This window comes from Vespa mandarinia, chromosome 20, assembly GCF_050613455.1.
Source record: "Vespa mandarinia isolate Hongniang chromosome 20, ASM5061345v1, whole genome shotgun sequence".
NCBI lineage: Eukaryota > Metazoa > Arthropoda > Insecta > Hymenoptera > Vespidae > Vespa > Vespa mandarinia.
The window spans coordinates 163,095-190,190 of record NC_140829.1 but is presented as its reverse complement, the minus strand read 5'-3'; the positions used below and the strand labels follow the sequence as shown (position 1 = coordinate 190,190).

The 27,096-nt window shown below is 41.6% G+C and overlaps 1 protein-coding gene across 5 annotated transcripts in view; it reads right to left on the bottom strand.

Moving 5' to 3' along the window:
• LOC118448342 (kin of IRRE-like protein 3) overlaps positions 1-27,096 on the bottom strand; it is an 87,177-nt gene that overhangs the window by 35,542 nt on the left and 24,539 nt on the right. The window contains exon 1 of one of the 5 annotated variants that reach the window (XM_085662978.1): positions 8,034-8,890. The exons of the other annotated variants lie outside the window; for them this stretch is intronic. The gene's annotated coding sequence lies outside the window, so the exon portion shown is untranslated. Of the gene's footprint in view, positions 1-8,033; positions 8,891-27,096 lie in introns of those variants that run through there. 5 annotated transcript variants of the gene reach the window in all.

The following is a 27,096-nucleotide window of genomic DNA, read 5'->3' as shown; positions in this document are numbered from 1 at the left end:
TTCCTTTAGCGGATATTCCATCGAAGTGTAACTCTTTAATGGCAACTCCAACAATTCCCGAAAGATCTTTATCGTACTTTTAGCATGGCTAATGGACGAGATTACGAATGGATCGTCGGATTTTTTCGACGAAAGCCCATGGAAAGGGCCATACCCTTTTTGGTAGCATCGATGCGTTCCTTGAAAATTTTGCTTTTGAAAAATACGTAGAGGAATAAACAAGAGCGTAGAGGAAGGTATTAGTTTTTATCACGAATCGAGTATGATACGAGTCTATTTTAAAGCAGTCGAATTCGAAAAAGCGACGAATTTAGATAATAACATAATTATTGGAAGCACTCGCGACCTATTAGGAAGGTAATAGAGATCTTCGAGAGTAAATCTATGAAACGCGAAACAGCCTGTATTTCGTTGGCTAGGCTGCAGCAAATGCGCCTCCAATTCCCTTGAGAAAGCAAAAGCTCGCTCGGCTCGTACGTGCAAACCCATAATTAATATTAAGTAACAAAGTCTGGCGTCCTCTCTCGAAACCGCGACTACACGATTTACGTATCGTTTATTATATACTTTGCCGCAACTTGCAACGCGTAAAGCGTTTTTCGAGCCCAAATACGATCGATGTACGGCCTTGTTTGCGGTCCCCCTCCCTTTAACCCTTTTTCTCTCACCTCTCTTTCGCTCGTACGAGCAATCATCGGATTATTCGTGCGCGGATAATAAGGATTATAAGCCTGTACGACACGGTTAATTGTCGAATTAAATGCACGTAAGACGCAATTGAGAAGGTTAAACCGTGCCATTGGTTCGATAAACTTCGTAGAAGCATTATTAATAATTAATTGTTGGAACAAGTCGTCATACGAGAATAAGCATGCAAAGTGACCGCGTACGCGAGAAGCACGTAACGCGATATCAATTTGCAACGACAAGACAACTGGCATAGTTGTCGATACGAATGCCTCCGAACAAAAGCATGCGAAACAAACGCGAACGTCGGCATTCTTTTTCCTCTCTCTTATACTCGATACTCGTTTTCAGTTGGCAATCTCTCTCGTTCTTCCCATCTACAGATAGTCGAGGAAAATCTCGACTCGTGCGGCCTGCCATTAGATAATATTTATTCAAGGCGCGTGTTTCTCGTGCAACGTGAGCGCTCGCCTTCGGGGACGAGGTCGCTGAGCCGCCAACCGAATGTAAAATAAAAATATATGACATTAACGCACCGTCGCTGTCAGCTTTTAGCATTATTCCAACGGATTCTCCTCTCTCATCTCTTTCTTCCTTTCTCTCTATCTACGCTTTCCCATCTATCTCTCTACTTTTCACCGTCTCGCGCGCAGAGAGAAAGAGAGAGAGAGAGAGAGAGAGAGAGAGAGAGAGAGAGAGAGAGAGAGAGAGAGAAAAGGAGAAAACTCTTCAGCGAGAAATCACACAGCTATGCGCTCACGTATGACCTTTCGTGGACGAGGCGTGATCCACGTTTAAAAGGACGTGAAAATACGCGTACGCTTAAGGGTATACGTGAACGCACACGAAACAGTATCTATGAGGGTTCACCAGGATCCGTAGTAGTATAGCAGTGGTATTATATGTTTCTAGTGGTAGTGGATGGTGGTCGGTAGAGGCGACTATGGTAGCGGCTTTTGCACTTCTGTCCCTTTTCTACTCACGTCCCACTCGTACTTTATTTGCTTTGCAGCCGTTGGAAGAAAGAAGAGGAAGAGTGAAAGAGCGAGTCCAACGCGAGCGGAGAGAGAGAACGATAGAGAGAACATTTTTCACAGAACCGTGTGCTTTCAACTGTTATTTCAACGAAAATTCGCCAACGGCTCGCCATTGTCCCTGGCTGTCGCTACTACACGGATTCCAGATATTGTCGCGATTTTTTCCCCGCATTTCTCTTCGCTCACGTTCTTCCTCTCTCTCTCTCTCTCTCTCTCTCTCTCTCTCAGAGTGACACACCACACAGGTTTACAAATACACGCATACACGGTTGCGTACGCGAGAACACGAGAGACGAAGAAAGCTACAGATCAGAAGCTTCTCACGGATTTCTCTCTCTCTCTCTCTCTCTCTCTCTCTCTCTCTCTCTCTCTCTCTCTCACTGTTCTCGCTTATCCGCATCGCCTTTCTTTTCCTTGGTGCAAAAGCAAATAAGAATGGATGACTCTATTAGCGTGCACGGACAGGTCGTATCGGTCATACCGAGTCCGAGCTGCGTTCGTTAAGGCACCAGTTAATCTTGATATATTGTTTTATTAAAAAAGTATTAAACTCTGGTCATTTGACTGGCGAAAAAATTTACGAGGGTAAAAAGCTCCGCCGTTAGCGTTGCTTAATCTTCTTGGGCAAGTACGAATCGTGCTGATCCAAGAGATTTCGTGGCGAGTGTCGTGCGATAAAGGTACGAGAACTTACGATTAGATCTTACGGTCAGTAATTTTCGACGATCGTTCGTAGAGTCAGAAAACGTTCATTTGCTGCTAGGCTTCAAAGTGATAAAGAAGGGAACAACCCAAAAACGATTTCAAAGCTGAACGAAAGTTCGCCTCGTCCTTTCCTACTTTACGGTGAATTTAACGGTGGAAAACGTTTCTTCGTTTGCAGAGTTCTTTTTGGGAGAAAGGGAAACGGCTTTACGAATGACGATCTCTTTAAAGAGATTAGAGACAAATTGAATCTTTCACCGTCCTCGACCTTTTTTAACGACCCTCTCTAACCCAACAGACGAAAATCTCGAAGCAATTTCTTGTTATTCCCACTACTCTAATCCACGACCTCTGTGTCATCGTTTTAAAAGTTGGTGAACGAACGAAAGAATATCGAATGGTCGATTATAAATTCTCGATAGGTATCTTTCGAAAGAAATAGAAATCAATAGCGTCACTGATCACCGCAAAGAAAGTTCTCGACGATATCAAAGTTATTCGACGTGGAATCGTACGTGTTTCGCTTTGAAAAATACTACATCTATGCTCCTGTCGGGTTCAAAGGTCGCACGAGTATTTACTTGTTTGCTTTTCATTGTGCTCCGCAAATATCCCCCTGGTCCATCTCCCTTTCGACTTTGGGCGCGCGGCGCTGCGAGAGAAAGCTCAATCTTTAATTTTGACCTAGCCCCGTCGCTCATACTCAAGAAACTACCGGACACTAGGTCGTTTTATTCGATTACGCGACAAAAGGATTCTTCCTCCTTGTCATCGAAGAGCGTCCGATAGATTTTCTTTTGCGACTTCTCTTAGGTCGAAACGAGTACGACAGCCACTGTCTTTTTCAGGATTCAACCTCGAGGATATCTTATTCTCGTGTCGTACGTTGCAACGAGATAGCAACGTTACGTTTTCTCTTTTCTCCTTTCTCGTCTTCGTTTTTCAAACCGGAATTCAACTACCGTCCGTTACTACCTTTTGTCCGCTGGCGTTACCTTTGGAAGACCGCGGATCGTTACGTTTCTTTCCCATTCTCTAGTTGTCACGGGGGCGGCTCGAACTATCCAACATGATTTTTCATTATCGCACTTTATTTCTCTTTTTCTACGACACAATCAACGAGTCCGCTAATCGATATCTACATATTGAACTATTGCAAATTGACTTTCCAAGAGACGCAGATGATAGAGGCACGGCCAAAGGAAATGGACGTGGATCGAGTTACGTAAAATGCTTCGATCCACGTAAAGCTCGACAATATTCGATCAGATATTTTACACGACCTATATCTGTTTCTTTCCGAAGGAAAGAAATAAAAGTTAGATGAACATCCGCCGCCTCTTTTCGATTTTTCTTCAGAAATCACATAGATATATCTGGAAAGGATCGTCATCGAGAGGAATACCCGGTCAAAACATTGTGAAGGGAACAAAAGAAAAAAACAAAAAAACAAAAAAAAAGAAGAAAGGATGCCCGCGTAACTCGGTCGAAAACGAGATTTTGCTTGTTTTCGAGAAACAAGAGAGTTACTAATGACCCGCCGGCTAAACGTCGAGGGTGAAATGAAAGGGAAAAAATGATGCTTTCGAGGGTAACGAGAAAAAAAAAAGGGCATACTTACTGATTGTGACATCGACTAATTTTTCATCAGAGTGGCTAGGTCGATGACAATACGACCAAACTGGCAAGAGGCAATCGTAAATAAAACGAATAACGCGGCACAGCTCTATGCGTAAAAATAAATTCGAAATTGTTATAGCGACGAGAACGCGAGCAGCAAATCTCACGATTCGATATTTCTAGGTAGCTTTTTCGTTTTTTTTTTCTATTTTTTTTTTTCTTTTTTTTTTTTTTTTTTTTTTTCTACGACGAAACTTTGCAACGGATACATGCAACGAGCAACAAATCCGACAAATGGAATATATTTGCGAGAACACAAGGGATGTGATATTTTGAGAGTTATGATCTCTTCGCGACTAAAGGAAATTTGTTGTTGTATCGGTGAGAGAAAGAGAGCAAATTCGTCAAAGGAAAAATCAAGTAAAAGCAACGAATCTACGACGTCTCTCGTTCGAAATAATAATTCTTAGTTTTAAATATGTATCGTTCAAAATCCGTTATCGCGTTATTCCTCTTAACGAGTAAGCGTTAATGTCGGACGTTTTTAACGGGCAAACTTAAATCTTTCGGAAAAGAGAATTCGAATGTTGAAAAATTCATCCGAACGTGTACGAAGTATATAGCTTCGTCATTGTCAACGAGCGCATCGATATTCTTCTATAGTCGTTAAAAGATTAACTCGCGTCAACCTGAGGTCCTCTATTTTTTCTCTCTTTTTTCTTTTCCCTCTTGCAGGTATCGTCGGTTGATAGGAAAAGCTCCGTTGATAGGGCGTATCTTCCACGGCTAAAGATATCATTTTAAAAGAGAAAGGAAGATAACTCGAAGGGTTGCTAGGTATTATATCCGATATAAGTCGTAAATAGTGGCACACGTATAAAGAAGGCAGGAAGGAAGGAGGAGGCTTTTTCACGAAGGTTAGAAAACTTATTCAGAGCATAAGGATGGTTGAAAGGAAAGTACCCTGTGGGAACGTCAAAGAAAGCAGCGTGACTTATCGACGGCTTTTACCGCAAAGTGCAATACCACTCTTTTCATCTTTCTCTATCCCCCCCCCCTCCGCCGCTCTCTCTCATTCTACCTTTCCGTTTGATCCTCTCAGCGAGATACGAGGTCTCTACGCGTGCGAGCGGAGTTCGGCGAGAGAAATAGAAAAACGAAAGGTATCGCGGAAAAAAAATGTTCGAATATCACCGCTTCGATATCTCGATTCGATATTCTATTCTATAACATAGCTATCGCGTAAGAACGCAGCCAATATATGTACGGTACGCGCGTATACGAAAGAAAGAAGAAACGCATATGCGACATTTATTTCAATGGTCGATCTATCGGACTAACGAGCTAATCGCCGAGTCTGGATAAACGCGGATCGTTATCTTTGTAATTCTTTCGAAATCTAGAATAGAGAATCGATTTACTCTCTCTCTCTCTCTCTCTCTCTCTCTTTAGTATTTTACTTGCTACGTTGCTAGCAAAGTATGTCAAGTATAATTTATACGTTTTGCGATAGCGTGAGATGTTTTTCTTTCTCTCTTTTTTGTAGAATTTCCTCTTCCTTAATCCGTAGACGACGATAGAGAATAGTCTCCATGTACGCGCCATTTTATTTTAATGTTTTTAGAAAAGAGCGCTTCAACAATTCGGACGTACTTGGTAGATTCTGAAGGTTCTTCTCGAATGGCACGTCGAAATGGAGCGGAACGAGAATCTCCGAATAAGCCGCTTTTCTATGCGCCCGCGATTTTATTATCGAGCCGGCGCTTTGGCAGCTCACGAGCCTCGAACGATTTTGAGGATGAAGGAGAAGAGCAGATTTTTATTCCGTTTTCGATGGACCATCGACGAGTACAAAAGCATCCTTTCGCTATCGTTCAATGTGTTTGTATATTTTTTTTTCCTTCATATCGTCAATTTGTGACTCTAACCAAAAGATTTGATTAAGAAAATTCAGGTAATAATTTAATCATTGTTTTCGTGTAAAGCACAACGATTACATTATTTTCATAATAGATTAATATCGAGAAGCATCACGACAGTCGCGAACGATTCGCTTATGTGGTAACATTAAATCCCGGAGGTTTTCTTCGGAAGGCAAGAACGATGATACGCTTGTGACTTAACTAATAAACATGTTATTGCGAGACTTTATGATAATTGCGAAGCACGCATTTCCTCGTCTTAAAACTAATTATCTCGAAAGTCGGAACAACCGTAAGTAAATACCGTGTTTCTCGCAATCTATGCATACGCGTTAAGGATACTAAGATAACGTTTCTCTGTTCAAAGTTGGAGAAACCATTCCTAGAGTTACATCATTTGTTTAGTCGAATCTCATTAAAATTAAGTCAAGAGTAGATATTATGTAGGAGTAGAAAATTAATCGTACGAATTCTACCTCCCCCTCCCTCGCGCGCTCTCGCTCTCTCTCTCTCTCTCTCTCTCTCTCTGTTTCTCTTCGCCGTGAAATTTTTAATCTTTGTCATGGTAGTTACTAGGACGAATATAAATTTCCAGCGATAAAGGTAAACGTATGGAGGAAGAAAAATATCAAAGGCGATAAAGGGTATTAAAATTTCTGACGATATCGCGCGTTTTATCGTACAAAGGACGTTCCCTTGGCTTTCCAAGCTTCCAACGACTTTGGACTAATCGCCGAGGGAAGTGACGCATTGATTCCGATAAAAGATCGTCATATAAGCATATTCAGTTGGCCTATTCGATTCGATAGTGTAATCGCCAACTCTCGCAGATACTCGCAGAGTATGGCAGAGGATAGATGTCCGATGGTTCAATCCGATATAGATACTCGTACATTAAGCCTTGAATTACGTGACTCATCACACAGAGTGAAGCTTAATGTCAGAGCTTGTTAATTACGTGCCGACCTACCGTTCGTGGTACTCCTAATGCCGAGTATGGAACGAAACAGGAAGCCTCTCTCTCTCTCTAGCTCGTCAACTATGTGACACGTCAAACGATAAGCCACAAAGTTACGCCGCCATCGTACCGGAATCGCGCTGACTAGCAGGACAAATTCGCCGAGCGTTCATGAAAAAATCACGTTTTTGGTTTTACTTGTCTCCCGCGTTAGCCAGGAAGCGAGATAAAAAGGGAAAAGTGAAAGTCGAAATTGTTCGACGGACGCGTGACCGATCCTTGAAAATTGGCACGGACGTTGATTGCTTTCTCGCGAGAGCAAACCACGAGATATACTGGATTGGCATCGATGTTCTCTCAATACCGTTAAAATAGTAATTAACTCTTAGCGCTACGATATATTTTATTCTAAAATGACGAATTATTGTCGATTTTTCGTAAATCGAGTTCGTTCGTAAATTCTAGGCCATTAATAATTCGATTAAAATAAAATTTAGGCGCGAACGTAAAAATTGCTCGAAAACGATAAAAATTGCTCCCATAAAGACTTCTTCTTCCAATTCTCGCCGAGATGTAAGATAAAGAAAGAAAAGAAGAGAGTTTCGCTGTCTCCTTTAAAGTTATCGCTGACCGTGAAGTGAGTCTTCACGCAACCCTAGAATGGAAGAATAACGAGAGCAAAGTAAATGATAAAATATTGCGGTAGAAGAAAGGTCTCGCCGGTGGCTCATTAACCCTCATTTGGAAAGCGAGCTCCGCGCGTTTCACTGCTTTCTCCTTTCCTACAGCTACGACGACGGCGGGTCTTTCCTTTTCTGAAAAGGACTCCCGCCACTTCGTGAGAAAAGAGGCGGCGAGCTTGCAAAGCTATGCTCTTTATACTCCCATTAGGCACGACGAGGACTGGAATAAATCGTTGGCGTTTCTACTTTTTCATCGCGAACGTTTCGCGACCAATTTCTTTCGTAAAAGGCCTGCCGAAGACTCTCCTCCTCTCTTTCTCTTTTATACTCTTACGCTTACACGTATAATAATCGTAGATAAATGGTTTGAACCCCCTTGAAACAATCGCCATGGTATGGATCGATGGAAAAGTTTGCTTACCGACAAATTTCTTGAGCAAATTCCTCGACGATTAAATATGACGATCTTCTGTGCGTATCCATGGCACAGATGTATATACACATACTATGTACGTAGTATATATAGATTTATCCGAAGAATAAAAATTCAGAGAAGAAGGAAGATATTCTCTTCCGCTCTCCTTCATCCCTCCTCCCTTTTCTCATTCTCCTCTTCAATGGGACGCTTTGGACGGGAGTGTGAAACGCTTGCGAAGTTTGTCTTCTCTTATTCCCGCGTTAGACGTTACTGGAAACTGGGATAAATCATCGCGCCATTTCTCTGTTGTACCTCACAGAGAACATTACTCGTCTCTGATTATTTCTCTCACGTGAGATCTGCTCGAGGAACGTGAAATGACAATGAGGATGAATTCATTGAAGCAAACACGTTAAAATATTCCTTTTCCTCGAGTTTTTCAATGGCGAAATCGTATTTACCGATCTGTTTGCGAATCTCGCGCGATCGAATAGCATCGAGCGAGAACGCCAACAAATTTACAGTCGCGTTCGATCGTATATCTTTGGTCAGTCCGTTAACTATGCGGACAATCGATTTTCCCGAGAGTTCGAAGCCAGGAATAATGGACACAACGGTATGCACGAGAATGGTTATTAAGCGAAAGGAATGCCCACAATTTCCTCCGTAGCGATACTTTACCGAGCGTAATAAATGCAAAGGTAACGTTCAATAAAATAGATCGTTCGATCCATCTTGCCGTTTATAGTAGATAATAAAATGGAACACATCGAGGAGAGAAATTCGGACTTGAGAGTGACCGGTGATTTAATTAAAAGAAACAACGTCGTACAGGCATTCAGCCGATCGACCGTCGCGTACGAGTGCCAACTAGCGACTGTTTCGTCCTCGTCCTCTAACGCTTATGTTTTCTTTCTTCCATACCCCACTCCGAAGCGTACCTTATATATACTTAGGTATATCGTATGTAAACAAAAATAATCGTTCCTAAGAATCCAAAGACGCGCAAGAGGACCACAACAAAAAAAGTTATTTCCATCGGTATAGGAACGTCTCGTATATACGCATATATATGTATATATATATATATATATATATATATATACACACACAAATATTATCTCTCGCTCCTCGCTTCGAAAATCAAGGAGTCTTCCTCCTCGTTTCTTGAAATTGTCAAACCTTGTCGAACTTTTCTTTCTTTCCTTCCCTCTATCCACCTTCGTACTATGCTCGAAAAACTTTTTACCGCCACATACCGAAACTAACTCAACTTCGTCGAAAGAGGAAACTTTTGTTCGCACCGTTCGATGCTACGATTAACAAGCCCAAGTTACTCCAAGAATTGAATTTGTTCCGACGATTAATAAAAAATTCGATCGATCCTTCCTTTTTCCTCGATTCATGTCTATATGCTTTGCGAGATCCAAGTATAATAGATTCCATCTAAGTAAAATTTATATAACAAAATCTATATAGATAGAAGCAATGTTTACGCAAATGCCTGCACGTTAAAGGATATTTCGTTCGCGCACATATAATTTTCGTTAAAAGACGACCGTACGACGAGAAAACAACGAGTTCCGCAAAACGACGACTTCTACGCGTATTATATGCTATCCCTAAAGCGAACGTTTAGACTTGCGTAAACGCATAACGTAAGCACCTTATAACGCGACATTATGTTTCCGTAAAGGTACGTGGTTACCCTTTGAACGGTACTAACGTTGCAACGTTCGAACGATCGCTCCGATGCGATGAGAAAAAAAAAATCACCGAGAATGATTTTTATTTTTCATTGCTTCATACAGGGATAAAAAAGTTTTCCAACGAAAGACGCCGCTACGGATTTTTTTTTGCGACGACAATGACAACTCGACGTCCGGAAGCTTCGCATTATTCGGTCTATGACAAGATCAAAGGTTGCTTCACGAAGCCTGTGGTTTTCGAAACCGCATCGAGTGCGCTCGGTAAAGCTGAGCCACCGCGACTCATAATCGCGATCGATAGAATATCGTACAACGTGTATTACACGATCTTCGACGAGCTTCATAATTGATTTCCAAAGACGGCCGAATATCCACAATTAAGTTTGCCATTGCTGTTAGAAACTCGCGCGTACACTTTCCAAATGAGGGGAAGTTGAGGTACCTCCTACCACCTATCCGTCGGAAAATTTCGCATTCTCTGTATTATGTCCCGTATATATCATAGTAACGAATTGAATTTAGTTGGAAGATTATCGATTTACGTTAAGATCAAAGCAATTCGCACGGTAGATTCGCAACTCGGACGATAAAGTCGGCGCCTTTACTTTCCACGACATACATTGACGTTTCAGCTCCATCGCAATTGTCACGATAAAGGCGAGAAACCGAGCGAGGGAGTTTAAATGAAATTATAAGGTAGCTTCTCTTTTTACCTCCTTTAATTCTCTCTCTGTCCTCGGATTCGGTTCGAGCATCGGACATATAGTCGACGTCGAGGATCGTGGAGCGAAGGACGAATCACATGTTCGACCATAGAGGGATAAAGAGGGAATGAACGAAGATGGACGGGGAGAAAGGTGAGGTATCGAGAGGCACGGTACTCCGTCGGAGGTCGGAGGTGGCTTAATTGCCCGGTAATTGCCGCTGTCTGCGCCACGGCGACAATAGGACGCGAAGATTGGAACTTTACCAAATGACATAGACGCGCCCGGAATACGTTAACAATTATTCCATAATAGAGCGTTCGTGCCGCCACGTTGGTCGGTTCGCAAAGCGCGGAAATATCGTTCCTAAATCCTCCTGTAAATATTATCCGCTTCGTTCCCGTCACACTTTCACGTTTATTTTACTTTATTTTCTTATACATCGATAAAGACCGTCCTAATTGCGAAGAAAAATTCGTTACTTCACTGCAACATAAAGCTGAGTATACCTAGACAAATATATATATATATATATATATCCGTTTGGAGAGGATACATAGTTTGGCGCATTAAATGCATTCTCGGCGCAATTTTGCTGCGTTAAACGTTTATGAAAATTTTGCTCGCTTGAGCATCGCTTTCGAGTATCGATGCTGGCGCTATAAAAAGAAGCGAAACGAGGGAAAGTACGGCTTTTCTAGAACGCGTCGAACGCTCGACGCGACCCAGAGGAGGAGCAACGATAAGAGGGTGTAAAAGGAGAAGTAAAACGGAAGAGAACGAGGCGACGGTGTAAAGAAGCGAGGTACGGTGCATGCAGCCGCAACAACACTATTCACATGGAAACGAGTAGCACGAACGTCGAACGACGTTGGCAGTTTGAGGGGCTTTAACGATTCGATCGTTCGCACCGCGATTTACGGCTTTCATTCCCCGATCCGACCAAGCTTACAACTCGTGCGCGCAAAATAGACATCCGCGAGCGTATAAAAACTTTCCATGGAGCAGGCTCGAAATGGAAATAAACGATCGCGATCGTTTGAGGATGCTTCATCATCTTCGAGACGAAATCGAGTTACGTTTATTTAATTGTGGCTAATTTGGTTCTTTTTGCCCCCCCAGGCAAAGAGCAACCACGTAGGAATCTCCGTTCTTCACGTTTTCGCTCACGTGCTCGATTGATTTCGACATGTGGGTCGTACGTGATACTTGATCCGAGCGAGCAATTATCGGGGCTACCACCTGGCTTTTCGCTCCTCTCACCCTCTCCTCGCCCTTCTCATCACAATCTTTTCCTTTTTACCATTCAATCCAATGCCAATGTTCGAAAGAAAACTTTCCCAAGCCATAATTTCAAATTCGAACGAGATTCTATGGAAAAACGTCAAGTACACTGCGTTAAGTGCGAATGCGCGATTACTTTCTTCTCTTTCTTTCAAAGTTTATCGAAAAGTCATGCGTTTCTTCTTAGAGTTTCGTGAAAAAAAATCATTTTATTAAACGATTTATGAACTACCTAGAGATTGCGACTTTCCCTTCGTTACAATTATCGATTAACATTTCATAGTGCGGCCGCTCGTTAAGAGTCTCGCGGGACTTGGGTACCTCTCGTTGGAAATTATTGAAAAATCACGACCGTGCTCTCGCCGTGAATAGTCCTGATATATCTACGCGTCTGCGTTTAAATACGTGTGACGAGTGTTAAAAGAAAGCGGTAAAAGTGTAAAAAAACAATAAAAGGAGAAAGATCAACGAAGATAAAACATTACGTTACACGGTAAGTAAGCGCGTAAGAAAAGGGTGTAACGCTAAATGCTGACTTATCGTGCACGTACTTACCTATCCACTCGTATGCGTACGAATTTTCATGAGGAAAGAAAAAGTAAAGGAGAAACCAATGTTCGCTCGTTCGTTCCCTGAGCCTTCAAAAAGATCCTTATACAGCTACGTAAAATACATGCACGCGTATTCACTTTTAAGTACTTGCGTTTTTCATCTACAATCCTAGATTATTATGGTTAATACGAGGAGAATATGTCTCACTTTTAAATTTCTATCGATGAAAATAATACTTACCATCTTATCGAACAACCATGTTCGATCGCGACGAATTATTTTCCGAAAAATTCATGGTGCGAATGAATAAAGATGCTCTTGCATCCGTTGCTTGCAAATCCTATTCATTCGTTCTACTCGATTATATATCTCCTTATATTTTATACGAAACGCGCTATCTCCTCTATCCAACGTCCTAATTCTAACCAGCGGAATTAGATTCGATTAAGAAACAAAGACGATTTTTTCTACGTAAAAGAAAAAGCAAACAAAAAAAAAAAAAAAAAAAAAAAAAAAAAAAAGAGAAAAAAGAAAAGAAAAAAAAGGGAAAAAAAAGGAAGCTCAAAGAAGAGAATTCATTATCGGATTTTTTCTGATACGCTGTTAAATTCACTGAGCGACTTGTATACAAACGACGAATACAATACGGTTCACCGAGCCGATAAAAATAATTAGATCGCGCTTGGTACGGGGGTGAGGATGAAGTTGGAGGTTGAAATTAATTTGATCGCTTTAATGAGCTCGCTTTTCCAGTCTCAAACCGCTCCCAGCTGCTTTCTCACGGTGATAGCGGGGCGGCGGCGATGCTAGAAACGGTGCTGGAAATACTGCTGCAAGTGGCGGCAAGAGTCGGCCCGACTTTTTTCCAATTAATAACCGGGAGGAAACGTCGGCCAAGTAACTAGTTTTCCGCTTCGTTCGTAATATAGCCGCAGAGGATTCGGCTACGTTCACACCGCGAATCGGCATATCCGACTAGACGAATACCTCGTGGCTAAAGCTATTCTCTCTCTCTCTCTCTCTCTCTCCCTCTCTCTCTCTCTCTCTCTCTCTCTCTCTCTCTCTCCCTCTCTCTCTCTCTCTCTCTCTCTCTCTCTCTCTCTCTCTCTCTCTCTCTCTAGTTTTCTCCCCTTTCGTTCTCATCCACATCGCGCTCATTTTGATCAACGAAGAGCTTCGAAAACGGAGCCACGCGCTGCCTAATTAATTTCTATCTACCGAAAGATAACGAAAGATTTATTGGCTTTTGATCCGAGCTATTTTCCCGATACGACGCCACGCGATATCGAATAATCTAGCTAACCGCGATGGTGCTACGTGAAATATATTTGTAGAGACGATATGTGACCCGATTAAATTGACGCCTCGACTCGCTCTTTCGTTAAAAATCCAATTGCAAATATATTTCGCGGACGAAGAAATTTCTTCGAGTGACTGTTAATACGTTATCATGAATGAAAATTACGTGAATTAATGTTTAAAACGATCGTAGATTAAACTTTATTCCATTTCACTTCCTTTTCCTTTATAGAATTTTTGGGCGTTAAGGATTAAGACAATTTTCTTTTTTTTTTTTCTTTTGTCAAAGAATACCTTTAGAATTTGCCGTAAAGAAAAATTTGAAAGTTTCGTTTCTTCTCCCCTAATAAATATTCGATTATTGCTAGTGCGCACTTAGAGGCGACCCGTGTCAGTAGCGGCCGTTGTGTCTGCTCGGTAACTCGAGTGGATTTCCCATTTCCAGCACTTCCGCCGCAAATACTACTTCCTCTTTCCCTTTCCATTCCCTGAAAGCGCGCCCTTTGGTAAATAACTTTCAGATTTAATAAGTACAGAAACTCCCGCATCTCTCGACATCGATATTAATCTTTCGATTTCAGCGGTAACCTCTAAGGATGGTTAAATGCAGCCGAAGCCCTTCGGCCATCTCTTAATTTTTTGATTCGGTATCCATATCCAACTTCGATATAATTTTACACGTCTTTTATTATATCAAAGTGAATTCTTCGTTCCTCCGATAGAAATCATGAATCGTTAATCGAATTACAAAGGATAACATTAAGGAGAAGCGAAATATGAAAAGTAAATATTTCTTCTACGATCGAACTTTTCTTCCCTATCTCTCGCACCATTTCCACGGAACGATGGAGACAGATGGATGGAGATATAGATAGATACTCTGCGAAATCTTTCGACGCGAAAAATAATAGAGGCGAACTAAAAACTAAGGTAAAAGAAAAACTATTGCGGCCACGATAATGGAGCATGCTTCGTTATTCTCCGAAACGTAAGTGCGTTTACAAGCTTTTCCGGTAATTACGTTAGCCGCCGCCGCCGTGTTTCCTATATAAATTACGCTTGAATTAATTCCTCGATCTTTCACGTAGCCTTGGCACGTTAATTAAAGAATACTAAAAATGGCTCGAATATCTCGAGAGATTTAAGGCGATTTGAATAATACTTCATTAAAGGTCAATTAAACGCGATAGCGATAGTAGGTACGAGCGGTAATAAAAATAAATGGTAAAGGTCGACGTCTACGACGACAGTAGTGGCGTATGTATCATAGTCGGACGCGGTGAAGCAAGATCGTTATAGTCGGTCGGTAATACAAGACGTTGTCTTCCAATTGAATAGCTGGGTACAATCAAACGACTTTTCCCATTTTCTTTCGTCTAATGTAAAAGTAAATGATACGGACTTTTCAGCGGAACGGAAAAGAACTTTTTCAATAGGAACGTTATCCTCGAAGTGTAAAAAACAAAGAAGCGCAAAGTATCTTTCGCAAATTAGTTTTAAGGATATAAATATATTTCCATATATACACATGTGTTACATTTTTGTAAAGATTACACCGACCCGCGAAATTTATACATCGTTAGATTCTCCATATAATAGGTATAAAAGGAAAATTATTTCGTATCAAGAGGTCGATGGCTGCGAAGATCATTTGCAGCGAGTATGACCGGAGAACTATAATCTCTTCCTCTCTCTCTCTCTTTTTTCTCATTTTTCTCATTTTCCTTCGTTTCACGCAACTACTTAATCCGCATTGCTTTCCATTACTCTTTTGCTTCTCCCGGAAACAAACGAGCCGCTCTTCTCGCGATTATATATTTTTTATATAAAACGAATTTTAACGCGCGTAAGTAACGAATATTATTTTGTGCGCCACGCATATAGATTGAAAAAATACTCCCGTTATGATTCCCGTAAAAAGGAGTAATTCCGGGAAATAAGAAAGAAAGGGTAAAGGAAAAGAAGTTGAGGAGAATCGGATATCGTCGATCGACTCGTAGTACTTTTAAAACTCGACCTTCGTCTTGATCTTAATGAGAGAAGACTTTTCAATTATTTTCTCCCTCTCCTCTTCTTCATTTTCTCCGTTTATCTCTGAAAATGAGATAGCTATAGATATCTATATATCTACAACTATATACGTATTTGAGAGAATTCTGGTCGAGCCGACTCGACTAATTTCTTATAAATGACTTCCACTCGAGTGGTTCGTGGCAATTAAGACGTCCTTTGTTTTAAGAGGACGCGCTTTAGACTTTCCTTGCCGCGGGAAAAGAGCTGGACGATTGAAGATAGAGAGACACGACGAGTGGTGTAACTATATACACTCGTGGATCTTAAATATAAATTTAAGAGAAGCGAAGAAAGAAAGAGTAAAATGCCTACGCACAATCCGTTCATGGGTTTCTCCTCTAAAGAGAAGAATATGCGTGTCTCCCTTCGTTACGTATTAATATACGCTCGATTATACCCACGAGTGCACAGAGAAGCATAATTCGGACGACGACGACGACGACGACGACGACGACGACGACGACGAATCTCAAAGTGCCTATCCTTCATAATTCAAACTACTCAGCATTCAAAGCATTCTTCGAGAACAATGGACCAACCACTGCGTAACAATGCATATTATCGAAGATAACGAAACCCCTTAATGGATTCTAATTCGGATGAGAAAGCGTATACTTTCCTTTCTTAAAGCCACTTTATCTTATTCTCGGAGCAATCTTTTCGGTCGATTAAATGTCCTATAAATGTCCCTAAGGAATTAATAGGTAATGCTGCTTGATTTGAAAATTCGAAATAGTACGAATAAAAATCAAATTTGTACGAATAAAATCTTGAAGATTAAATATTTTTCTTTGTTGAAAAGTAGATCGTTCGAGTTAATTAGGATCAGTGATACCGAGTGAGCTTAATCGTACAGAAAGTATGAAAGTACGATAAAGCGGAACCCTTCGCTTCATTATGGACCGCTTCAGCGGTAAAAAGATACAGAAAAATACTGGTGGTCTACCTTTCTAATACGCGCAGGACGTGCGCGCTTTTTATTGAAAACTCGGCCTCGTACATTTAACATGTATAAAAGATGCTACCCTGAATAATTACAATGCAGAGTTCATTAGAGCGTATCCGTAAAAATCATTCCTTCGAATACGCGTATACCCGTATAGAATCTAAAAAGCTTTTTTATGCGCGCACATATCCTACGTTTCTGCTTCGTTAAAGGATACTTGAAAACTTTGATCACGGTTAAGAGGTATATCCATACTCATTATGGTTGCGCACACATTTTATATACGCATATTTATATACATACAGACAATATTTGGCAAGAGGTTAATAAAATTAGCGCGAGACTACTTTCGTTCAATTTGGAAACAAAGACGAATCGCTAAAACATAATTAGCTCGATGAAATTTCTATCCCGATTCTTTTAATACTTTAACGTACTTAAAAAAGGAAAAAAGTTTAGCGGAAACGGGAATGCGTAAAAATCCGAGAAAGATTCGCGTAACAATTGTATAAAACTAATCGAGTTATCATACCGAAAAGAAATTCGCTGAAATTCTGGACCGTTGGTTAAATTTCTCTGGGTCGTCCAAGCGTTGGTCTCCCAACGTCGCCGAGCAACGGTACGTACCTTGCACCGCGCGACCTAAGTTTAATTCCGCAGAATAAAAATCACGAGGTAAATTGGATTTTTTTGCCACGTCCTTTTAATAAGCGTTATTTCGCTTCCGCAGCGCGTATAACGAATGTCCAGGAAAGTCCGAGCTCCAGAACTTCTCCTGCATTTCGTGCGGAGAAATCTCCTCCCTCTAACCATTCCGTCTCCTTCCTCGCCTCTCTTCTTCCATCTCTTCTTTCGTCGTCGTTGCTCTATCCAAAGATTCGTATAACATATTATTCTCTATCAAGTATGAATTAGAAACGTTGTCTCAACGCGAAAAGGCTTTTCCTTGAATTTTAATGGCCGTCGCGTCTTCTGCTTTTGCCGGCGAATGAGAGAGAGAGAGAGAGAGAGAGAGAGAGAGAGAGAGAGAGAGAGAGAGAAAACTCGTAGTCGCGACGAGTAAAGTTGCCGTCGAGAAGGAAACTTTTCAAACTACTTCGCTTCAGCCTCTTTTTTCACTTGCCTACAAATTGTTATCTCCCCCGACCAAGACGCAAACGAGACGTATCAAATGTACAAAATCTCCTCTAATTGCATCGAAAAGCCTTTGAACCTTTGCAGTAAAAAACACCTCGTTGGTTCGCAAAAAGGAATAAAGTTCGATTCATAGGACTTCACTTCGGCAACGACTTTTACATGGCATACGCGACATGGGATACGGCACCATCGGTTTTATGGAGCCATCGTTACGTCGTTCGTCGGAACCATTTAAAGCGTTCCTAAAGCCTTCCTACAGCATTCCTAAAGCGTTACGCGCGAATAATAAGGATAAAAGGCACGATGATCTTTCTCAAGATAGGAAATAATAACTCTTATTATATTATTTTCTTACGCGTTTGTTCAAAACTCAAATATGATTCATTATTTACGATACTACGTTGGAACGTTAAAATTTCGTTGGTAATTTTCGACGGCAATACCATTACGGCAATTCCCATGCTCTCTTTTCGCCATTGAGTCACAAGTTTTTCTTAGGTTTACGACTTTTCTTAGAGCGAAACAAACGCGATTCTTTCCGCTTCGGGAGAAGAATAAGAAAGTTCTTTGATACTTTTCGAACGTTCGCCGATGGGAAAGGTCCCTAACAACCTGAGCTATTTAATTTTTTTCACAAAAGTACAAGCAGGTGTATACGGAAATGAAGGTCGAATAAAAGATGACTATCCCGAGAGAATCAAGTCACGATGCGGGAAACACGATTCTCGAGAAAAAAGCGAGTCAAAAATTCGAAAAGAGAGTTTTTCCGGTTCGCGAGATTATTAAAATTCGAGCTCGTAGAAATGTTTAAGAGGAGCGTAATCTTCCTCGGAGTCTCGTTAAATAGCGTGAGGAAAAGAAATCCAGGCGAACGTAGTAGAGTCACGGTCGTCGAAAACGGGAAAACTTCAATTCTCGTTTAATCGACGATTTTACCTTTCGTTCAGTTTAACATTACACAGTTTAGCTCGCGGCAAAATTCGGCGAAGAGCTAATAAAACGTCGCGTGGCAATCGTAGCGCGATAAATATTCTACTAGACATCGAAGGGTAGAGACTTTAAGAGGACGAAGGGAGTACTACTACGTCGTACGTCGGCAAAATCCGATCGCGATTACCTTTCCCCCTTTATCCCCTCGCGCTAACTTTTCTATATAACGTCTGTGCGAACGCCCTATGGAAGAATTTTATGGCGGTAGGTATTTACGAGCGCGTGTGCCAAGAATACACCCTCCACGAAATAGTTGGCGCATCGTGCGTGTATTCCCCCGTACGTCGTAATATTTGGAATCTCTCCCGTCGATATAAACAAGCGCACATTATGCCAACACGATTACGAGCGGGAATATCCTTTTGAATTTTTTCACTAATCGAGAATTATAAAATACGTCGAATTATCGAAATACGTTATTTGATATTTGATATTTGCTAATATTGTACGATCTAAAATATTGGAAATGATATTGTTTAGAGCACAAGTAGAAGCCAACGAAAGGAAGGGAGGCATAAGGGGATGCGGATACGATAGGGGGATACGTCAATCGATTCGGCGCGATCGAAGACAAGCCTATCCGGAGAGAATCGTTGTTACGAACGAGTTGGATATCTATCGGTCGATTCTTTCCGGTCGAAAAACGTCGAAAATCAGAGAACAATTTCGAGCGCATCGGCGAATCATTTCCCACGATTATCCGAGATATACCGAAAAGAGGCGGCTAAACTCGGCCGCAATTTCGTTCTTGCCGTACTCCTACTATCTTCGATGTATGTACGTAACGAGAGCGCAGCATCGGGTAAACGTTCGAGCCATTCGCCGCAGCTGCAGCCGGTCGTGCACGTTCGCAACCCTTTTGCGGCTGACGAAGCTATCGGTGTACCGATCGAATCTGAGAGCTTCGATAAAAGTTAACGCGTTAACGAGCAAGAAATAAGAAAAGAAGGATGGGTACGTGATACGAAAAAGTCGAAAACGATGACAAAGAACGAACCGATTCGGGTAGAGACGTTGCGATCAGTAGCGATCGAATCGCAGCCGACGTGACCGAAAATCGACAAAAAGGAAGACAGACGAGGAGGGATACCCGGAGGGGAGGAACGATGCGTCGTTAAATATTTGTTCGTCATTATCGGAGATTCGCCGCATACGCCCCGACTATGTGAATCCGATCGAATCCGATATTGGTCGATCGCGGTTATCGACGTCGTGTTTCTATTGATAGACATATACGCGTTGGTAGTATACTTTATCATGCGCCAAAGTCGCATCCTAAAGTAAATGATAAATGGGCAGACCTTCCCATCCGAGTCGCGTGGCAAAGAAATTATTTTCGGGTTCGATCGAGACAAAATAACAAGATAATTTTTCGCTCGACTAATTTATCATCCGTTCGTAACGAGTGTCGCGATTACGACCCTTTTTATAAGAAACGATGAACATCGATATCGTACAACGGTTACAAGATTTTTCCAGATTATTACTTCTCATAACTCGCAGGATATTTGTTAATAATTATAACTCGTCGAGATTTATGCGCGCAACGACCAACGTGTTCCGGACTGTCTCGATCGACTTTATCGTTAATTCATTGACGCGTGTGAAATTAATGCGCGCACGCGCAGATAACCTCGTTATCATTTCGTTTCAATGGCGATCTCCGATTTGGGAATACAAAGAACGTCGGGGAAAAAGAGACAGGGAAAATATACAGGGCGTTTATATATATATATAATTTACGATAATCAAAGTACCCTTTGATCTTTGATTAGGGTCGATAATAAGAAACGACGGAGTAGAGATAAGAGAAAGAAAGGAAAAATGGCAGACAGCACGCGATACCCGGGCAACGTTTGCCAATTTTTCAATAAGCGACAGCTTATATGACCGATATAATCGAGCACTGCCGTGCCGTTTCGCTACTACATACACGAAAACACGATGAAATATCAAGGCAAGAAAGAAGAACTCTACCAACTCTTTCAGATCTTTTCTAGAAGGAAGAACAATGAGAAAGGTAGAGCGAGTTGATGAACTCGCTTTCTCGAGCGTAGAACTAGACTAAAGTAGGGTAGGGATGGACGCAGAAGGTATCTACGTTTGATTTAGAACAATCTCGCTTTTAAACGATCCTTGATTTATCGCGTATCAACGTCGTCCGATGCAATGGGTTTCATGAATCGCACTAAATTATGCGTATCCATTTAATCCGATCTGCTGGATGGTCTGATAACACTTGTTAATAATTTATTGGAACGCGCGCGCGAGAGAGAGAGAGAAAAGTTTAGATTTGTCAAATTACCCATCTCTATTTCTATATTGCTTCCCTCTCCCTTCGTGCACAGGAAAATTCCGCAAGTTGCAAAATTTCCAAAGTACGAACGAAAATAGAAAGGGAAGAAATATCCAGGCAACCGCAACGTTGCGCTCGATGTTAAACGTCGTGTGATTCGTGAAATTCGGTCGGAGCGATCAGGCGCATTGTCATCATTTCCGGAACCGTAATGGCGGTCGTTTTAAACGAGGAGTCAATATTGAGACAACCGAAATCGGTATAAATGCGCTGATTATCGTTGAGTACGGTGGTTCGATGATGACCGAAGGAAGCGATGCGTCTATTAAACGTTAATTCACCATTCCGCGGCTTATCCAGATCAAGAAGTTTCATGTCTGCTCTACCTTTTTCTCTCTCTCTCTCTCTCTCTCTCTCTCTCTCTCTCTCTCTCTCTCTCACTCTCTCTCTCTCTCCAATTGGATAAGTAACGACCGATCGAAACGTCAATGACGCGATAGCAGCTTTCCCGATGATGACAATACGGAAACCACCGTGAGCTATGTAAATTTGTCATATTAATGCTAAAAGCGTCGGTCGGCTTCGCATCGCTCGTAGCAGTATTGTTTGGACGAAACGATTGGGGGAGACGGAAGGGAGAATATTTTTACACGTTGCTCTTTATAATAGTCCAACATAACCGGACTATATTACCGTTTTATCGACTTCCATTGAAATCCACAAAGTATATGCGATATAATAACGTTTTAGGCTATCTATAGACATAAGAGTACGTGCTTGCACAGTAAACATATTTTCTCAATAATTGCAGTAGATTGTAGTCGATTTGTAGTTATACGATCTAAAATTCACACGATATTTTGACATTTATGAGTCGCTAAAATACGTTGTACGGATAATAATATATTCATTTTCATGCGTCGGTATAAATTTTCCAAGTGACCCATTTATTTGTCTATGATAAAAATAGCCGAATATGAAGATCGATATCTATCTTTTATGTGTTATATCTCGTTCGACAACTTTGCGCTTCGAAGGCAAAACGAACGCAATGAAAATTTAAGAATTGTTTGGAAAACGTAAAGGAAATGGTGGTCGAGCTTTCTAGGAAATAAACCAAGGTAAGAAAAACGAGGAAGCGCGAGATATCTCTGCGGTTGAAAGGCAATGCCGAACTAAGGTCATGAATGATTCAAAGAAGTCGACGATCGAATAAACGTAAAATACGTATCCTTTTCGCGCTACCATATACTAGAGAGGAAGCGCGACCACAATTTACGATCCCTAAGACACTACCGGTACGTTGGTCAACGAAACTTTACCACGCTCGTCGATCTTAATACTCGGAAACTCCGAATCTGACTCTCGGTAAAATTGTAGGTGACATTTTTCTTCGGCCATTCGAGGGAATGTTATTCAACCATTTTAATGTGTAACCTACACTGAGCTTAATAGACGAGACGGGGTCAACGTAAAGTTTTTACCAAAAAAGGAAGGCCCGATAACGTTACGTCGGCTAATGAAAATGTACGAGACCAAGGGATGCACGCGCGCGCGGGCTAGAGAGAGAGAGAGAGAGAGAGAGAGAGAGAGAGAGAGAGAAAAAAAGAGAGATCGGAAAACACGTTACAGTCATTTACGATGTTTCGCACGCGGAAGAGCACGGTTTATCTTCGAAGTTGTTTTTATAAGACTCGCAACCATAACAAATGGACGGCGAGAACGCGTAAAGTTAAGACGCTTCGTCTTGCCCGTCGTTTTGCCTGCTAAACCATAAGTCTCGAGGGACAGAAACTTGCACTTCGATACTTTTTGCAATTTACTTGAAGCTACGAGAACGAAACGTTTTGCGAGGTCAAGGAATGGAGCAAGTCTAGAAGCGACTCGAGTCAAACTTGATTCGACCGTTTCTAATTAATAATAATCTCGACGGTCTCGGTTTAATAATTCTAAAGGACCACCAATTTAGACACACCCGTCCACAAATTCTCGCTATTTATGAGCAAGAAATGGGTGATGAGCGGAAAAGGGAAAGAGACAACGAGACGAAATAAAAGAGAGAAAGAAAGAAAAGGAAAGAAAAGAAAAAGAAACGTAAGACGGAAACATACCCCCTCGGCGTGCTACAGCTGTCAGCTGATTTATCGACTGAGCGAGCAACCTCCTCTACTCGCAGGTGAATTCTAGGAAAAAATAAAATAAAATGCCTCTTGGAACTCGTAAAAGAGAAAACAAAATTCCCCTCCGATCTCCGATCCGCTCGATTACGCCATAATGGATATATCGCTGTACTTTCGTGTTGCCACGTAATGGAAATGAAAAGAAGAAAAAAAAGAAAAAGAAGAAAAACCAAGTTAGAGTCCCTGATACGAAAGCAATATTTATGACTCGTAATTTTGGAAAATTGCAATTACGATAGCAATGAATTAATATAAGACCGAGGCAATCGTAATAGACGGAAAGAGATCAAGAGGAAGATAAATCTATAGAGGATAATTCGAGAGATCCCTCGAGATGAAATGGGAGTCCTTGATTTAAGTCGAAGTTGGGCGAGGCCGCTTAATCGTTGGAAACTGAAAGGTAAGTATAATGCGAAGGGTAGTAGAAAACGATGCAAAGTCTTTCTCTCTCTCTCTCTCTCTCGAGGTGGCCTTTTTTGTCTTTCCTCCTCTGGCCGGTAAACCGTTTCTCCTTCTCCTTTCCCCGAAGCGTCCCGCTTCTCTTCCTCTTCTTCTTCTTCTTCTCTTAGTCGCCCTTAGTAGTCCAACGTCGAATCGATTCTTTTTAATTACAAAGTAATTTGAATTGACGATTGGTAGCGAGAACGACCAGCGTCTTCCCAACTGCAAAATAGAATAATCCCGACCGCCGTTTCGATGTAAGGGAGCATCGACGAACCGAGAGTCTCTTGCTCTTCAACGATGAATACGCTTAAACGGAATGACGAGTGAGTACTTGGATTCATTACCGATCAGAGGCCAGCCAAGAAAAGAGACATTGAGAATATCTGTGCTCGAGTCAAAGGTATGAAAATATGATGTAATAAATCGTCTCTATGCTCGATCACGATGGAAAATGGAGAAAAAAAGATAAATTAAAAGACATAAAGCCGAGTCTCTTAGCTTTTCGAGAATGCGAAAACATTTTTTTTTACGTAGAAGGAACGATGAGCCGAAGAAGATACGAGCGGGCTATCGACAGACGTATCGACGGACATACGACGGAGAAAAGAGGATCTAACGCTAAGCTTATGGCGAAACATGGTTAATCCCAAAATAAATGTCAGAATTAAAAGCCAGGCTAAATGAAGTTTACGAATCCTATATTTAACATTTTATTTAACGCCGACCGCATTATAAATTCAACGAATGATATTGAAAGTAACTATTAACGATATAATCGTGTCTCGTTTCGTTATTATACAAAAAATTTATAAGATACGTTGAAATTGTCCTAATCTTCTTAACAGCTCGATACGTTTCTATCGCTCTGCATATTAGATCATTTGGAATCAAGTCTAGTTGGATGTTTCGTAGAAATTTGTGCAAACTTCGCGAGTGCTCCCGAAGAGGTTGTTGTTGCCAAATTCGAGTAAACTATTTTTAAGCGTGTCGCTTAAAAACTTTACCGGACATAGAGAAGAACAATTTAACGTTATTACGGCTCGATTACGTTAATGCTAGGTGATATTTTCCATGTTTTATGATTACCTTATGGAGCATAAAAGTAAAGCAGCAACTTTAACGACCATCTACATACGCCAAGAGTTTGAGATACATACGACACAGCTTCGCTAAAAGGAGGTCTCTTCGTGCGTCCTCGTTCGAATAATAACACGGTTATCATACCGATTATGATATCATACGCGAATGTTATTTTGTTAATCGGTATATACTTATAACTGCTAAGCGATTAAACGTACGTACATGCAGACTTTTTCAGCGCTGAATGCATCCTGCGAATGCGTACGGCCACAACTCCAACCGACATGCTTGCCTCTCTTTTTTAATTTATTAATCAACGATATTTCGAAAATCAACATTTATTGAATTGCATTCGAGCTATGAACGAACGAAGTGTTAACAAGTTTTCGTTTCCTAATTCGTACGTTCATCGCGAATCTAAGACCTGGAAGAAAATATTAATTGCCATCCAAAATTTCATGCAACGACGGACCCGGGGAAAAAAGCACACTTACGTTTTCCCTCTATTCGATAGAAAATTTCAAAGTTTTACGAAATCAATCGGGTCGTTGTAATTAATAACCATAACGACCTTATCTTGTTATCCTCAAAACGTACGTATAAACGCGAAACTTTATAATGCTTGGAATGTATTATATTATAACGGCAAAGCGAAATTCGAAGTACGCGAAAGGCATTGCAGTAGGAAAATAACGCTTGATGTATGCTCGAGAATGACACTAAAAGAGCATTCCGACCACTTTCCCACGTCAAAGTGCTTTAAGGGCGACCCTATGCAAAATACGTAGCACTCGAGCGATTCGAAGAGCGGTTTCTCGAATGTGCCAACCTTTGTGCCGGTAAGAGAAATAGAACCAAGAGTTTCTCGAAATATGTTCTTACGAAAGAGAGATAGAAAAATAGAAAGGGAGACCTCCTTCAAAGGAAGTTTCTTTAGCGATTCGCATAAAGAGAGCGAGAACGAGCAAGAGGGAAAAAGAAAAAGAAATGAATCGAATATTTCCCGATCTAATCGTTTCGTAGACAAGACTATACAGGAAGGAATGTCCGAAGGAGACAATGTCCCTAAGAATCGTCTCTATCGGGAGGATGGTAACGAATCTTTGCGTTTTTCCCTCTTATCCTCCACCGCCCCTCTCCTCCTCCTCCTCCTCTCTCTCTAGTAGGATTCTTCGTATTTCTCCGTGGAAGTGGCACGCTTAAGTGGTAAATCTTGTCCGCCTGCCAGCGTGGTGGTTCAGGGATGGGCCTCGGATGACTAAAGTCGATAGCGGTTCTATCTGTACGAGAGGCAGAGAGAGAGAGAGAGAGAGAGAGAGAGAGAGAGAGAGAGAGAGAGAGAGCGGGCGCGCGGGGGAAGACAGCACGGCAATCGGAAGTTTCCAAAGTTTCGTCCCTCCGCGTGCAAGCGTTACCAACGTCTCGATCGAATTCCGTACTCTATAGCGAACTATCTCCTATCTATTTATCTCTCCATCCGTCTCTCTTTATACACCTCTTTCATCGTTTACGAAAGCGAGAGGCAACCGCTCACGCTCGATACGTTCAAGAGCCTAACCAGGTGATGGTATATAGTGCGCTGGATATCTAACGAAGAGAAGGAGGATGCGCACAAAGTAGAAGCGAGAGAGAGAGAGAGAGAGAGAGAGAGAGAGTGGGGGGAGAAAAATGGAAGGGGGAAGTACGCCATGTGGCACATAAGGACGGGACTAGGAATATATAATGCAAACAGTTTGGGCCAAGCTCCGGTCACAAGTTTAACTTAGTTTGCTACATAGGTGGAGGGTAATTGCATTTACTCCGACGTCTGTAGGTTCGCGCGATTCTCCAAGCCCTAACACACCGGCGGCATCGCTTCCAAAGCCTCTAGCATCAGCTGGCGCGACCGTACTCCCACAAACCGCGCTTCCAACTATAGTATATACCTCCTCTCTGCACAGCCATACCACCGGCCATAAACGAAGATTCCCAAAACTGCGGGTGAACGGGCTCGCTCGGCCAACTGTCGGTGACAGTTTTGCGAGCTATCGTTGCGCGAGGATGCCTAGATATTCTCCTCTTGTAGTTTCGCATACTCGTTATTGGCTACCCAAGGAGAATTCCTATTCTAAAATCGATCATCTATCGACGACAACGCGACGACGGTCTCTCTCTCTCTCTGTCTCTCTCTCTCTCTCTCTCTCTTTCGTATCGACCTACGCTGATAGAAGGATCAAAATCGAGTGAGCCGTCGGTAATAGTCGATTAAATACGTATAAATATGTATTCGTCGAACGGAATATAAAAGTAAGAAGAAAAATATCGTTCGGTGATCCTAATCGACCGATACGAGTACAGAGGAAAGAAAGAACTTTATGGCGAATATCTATCTC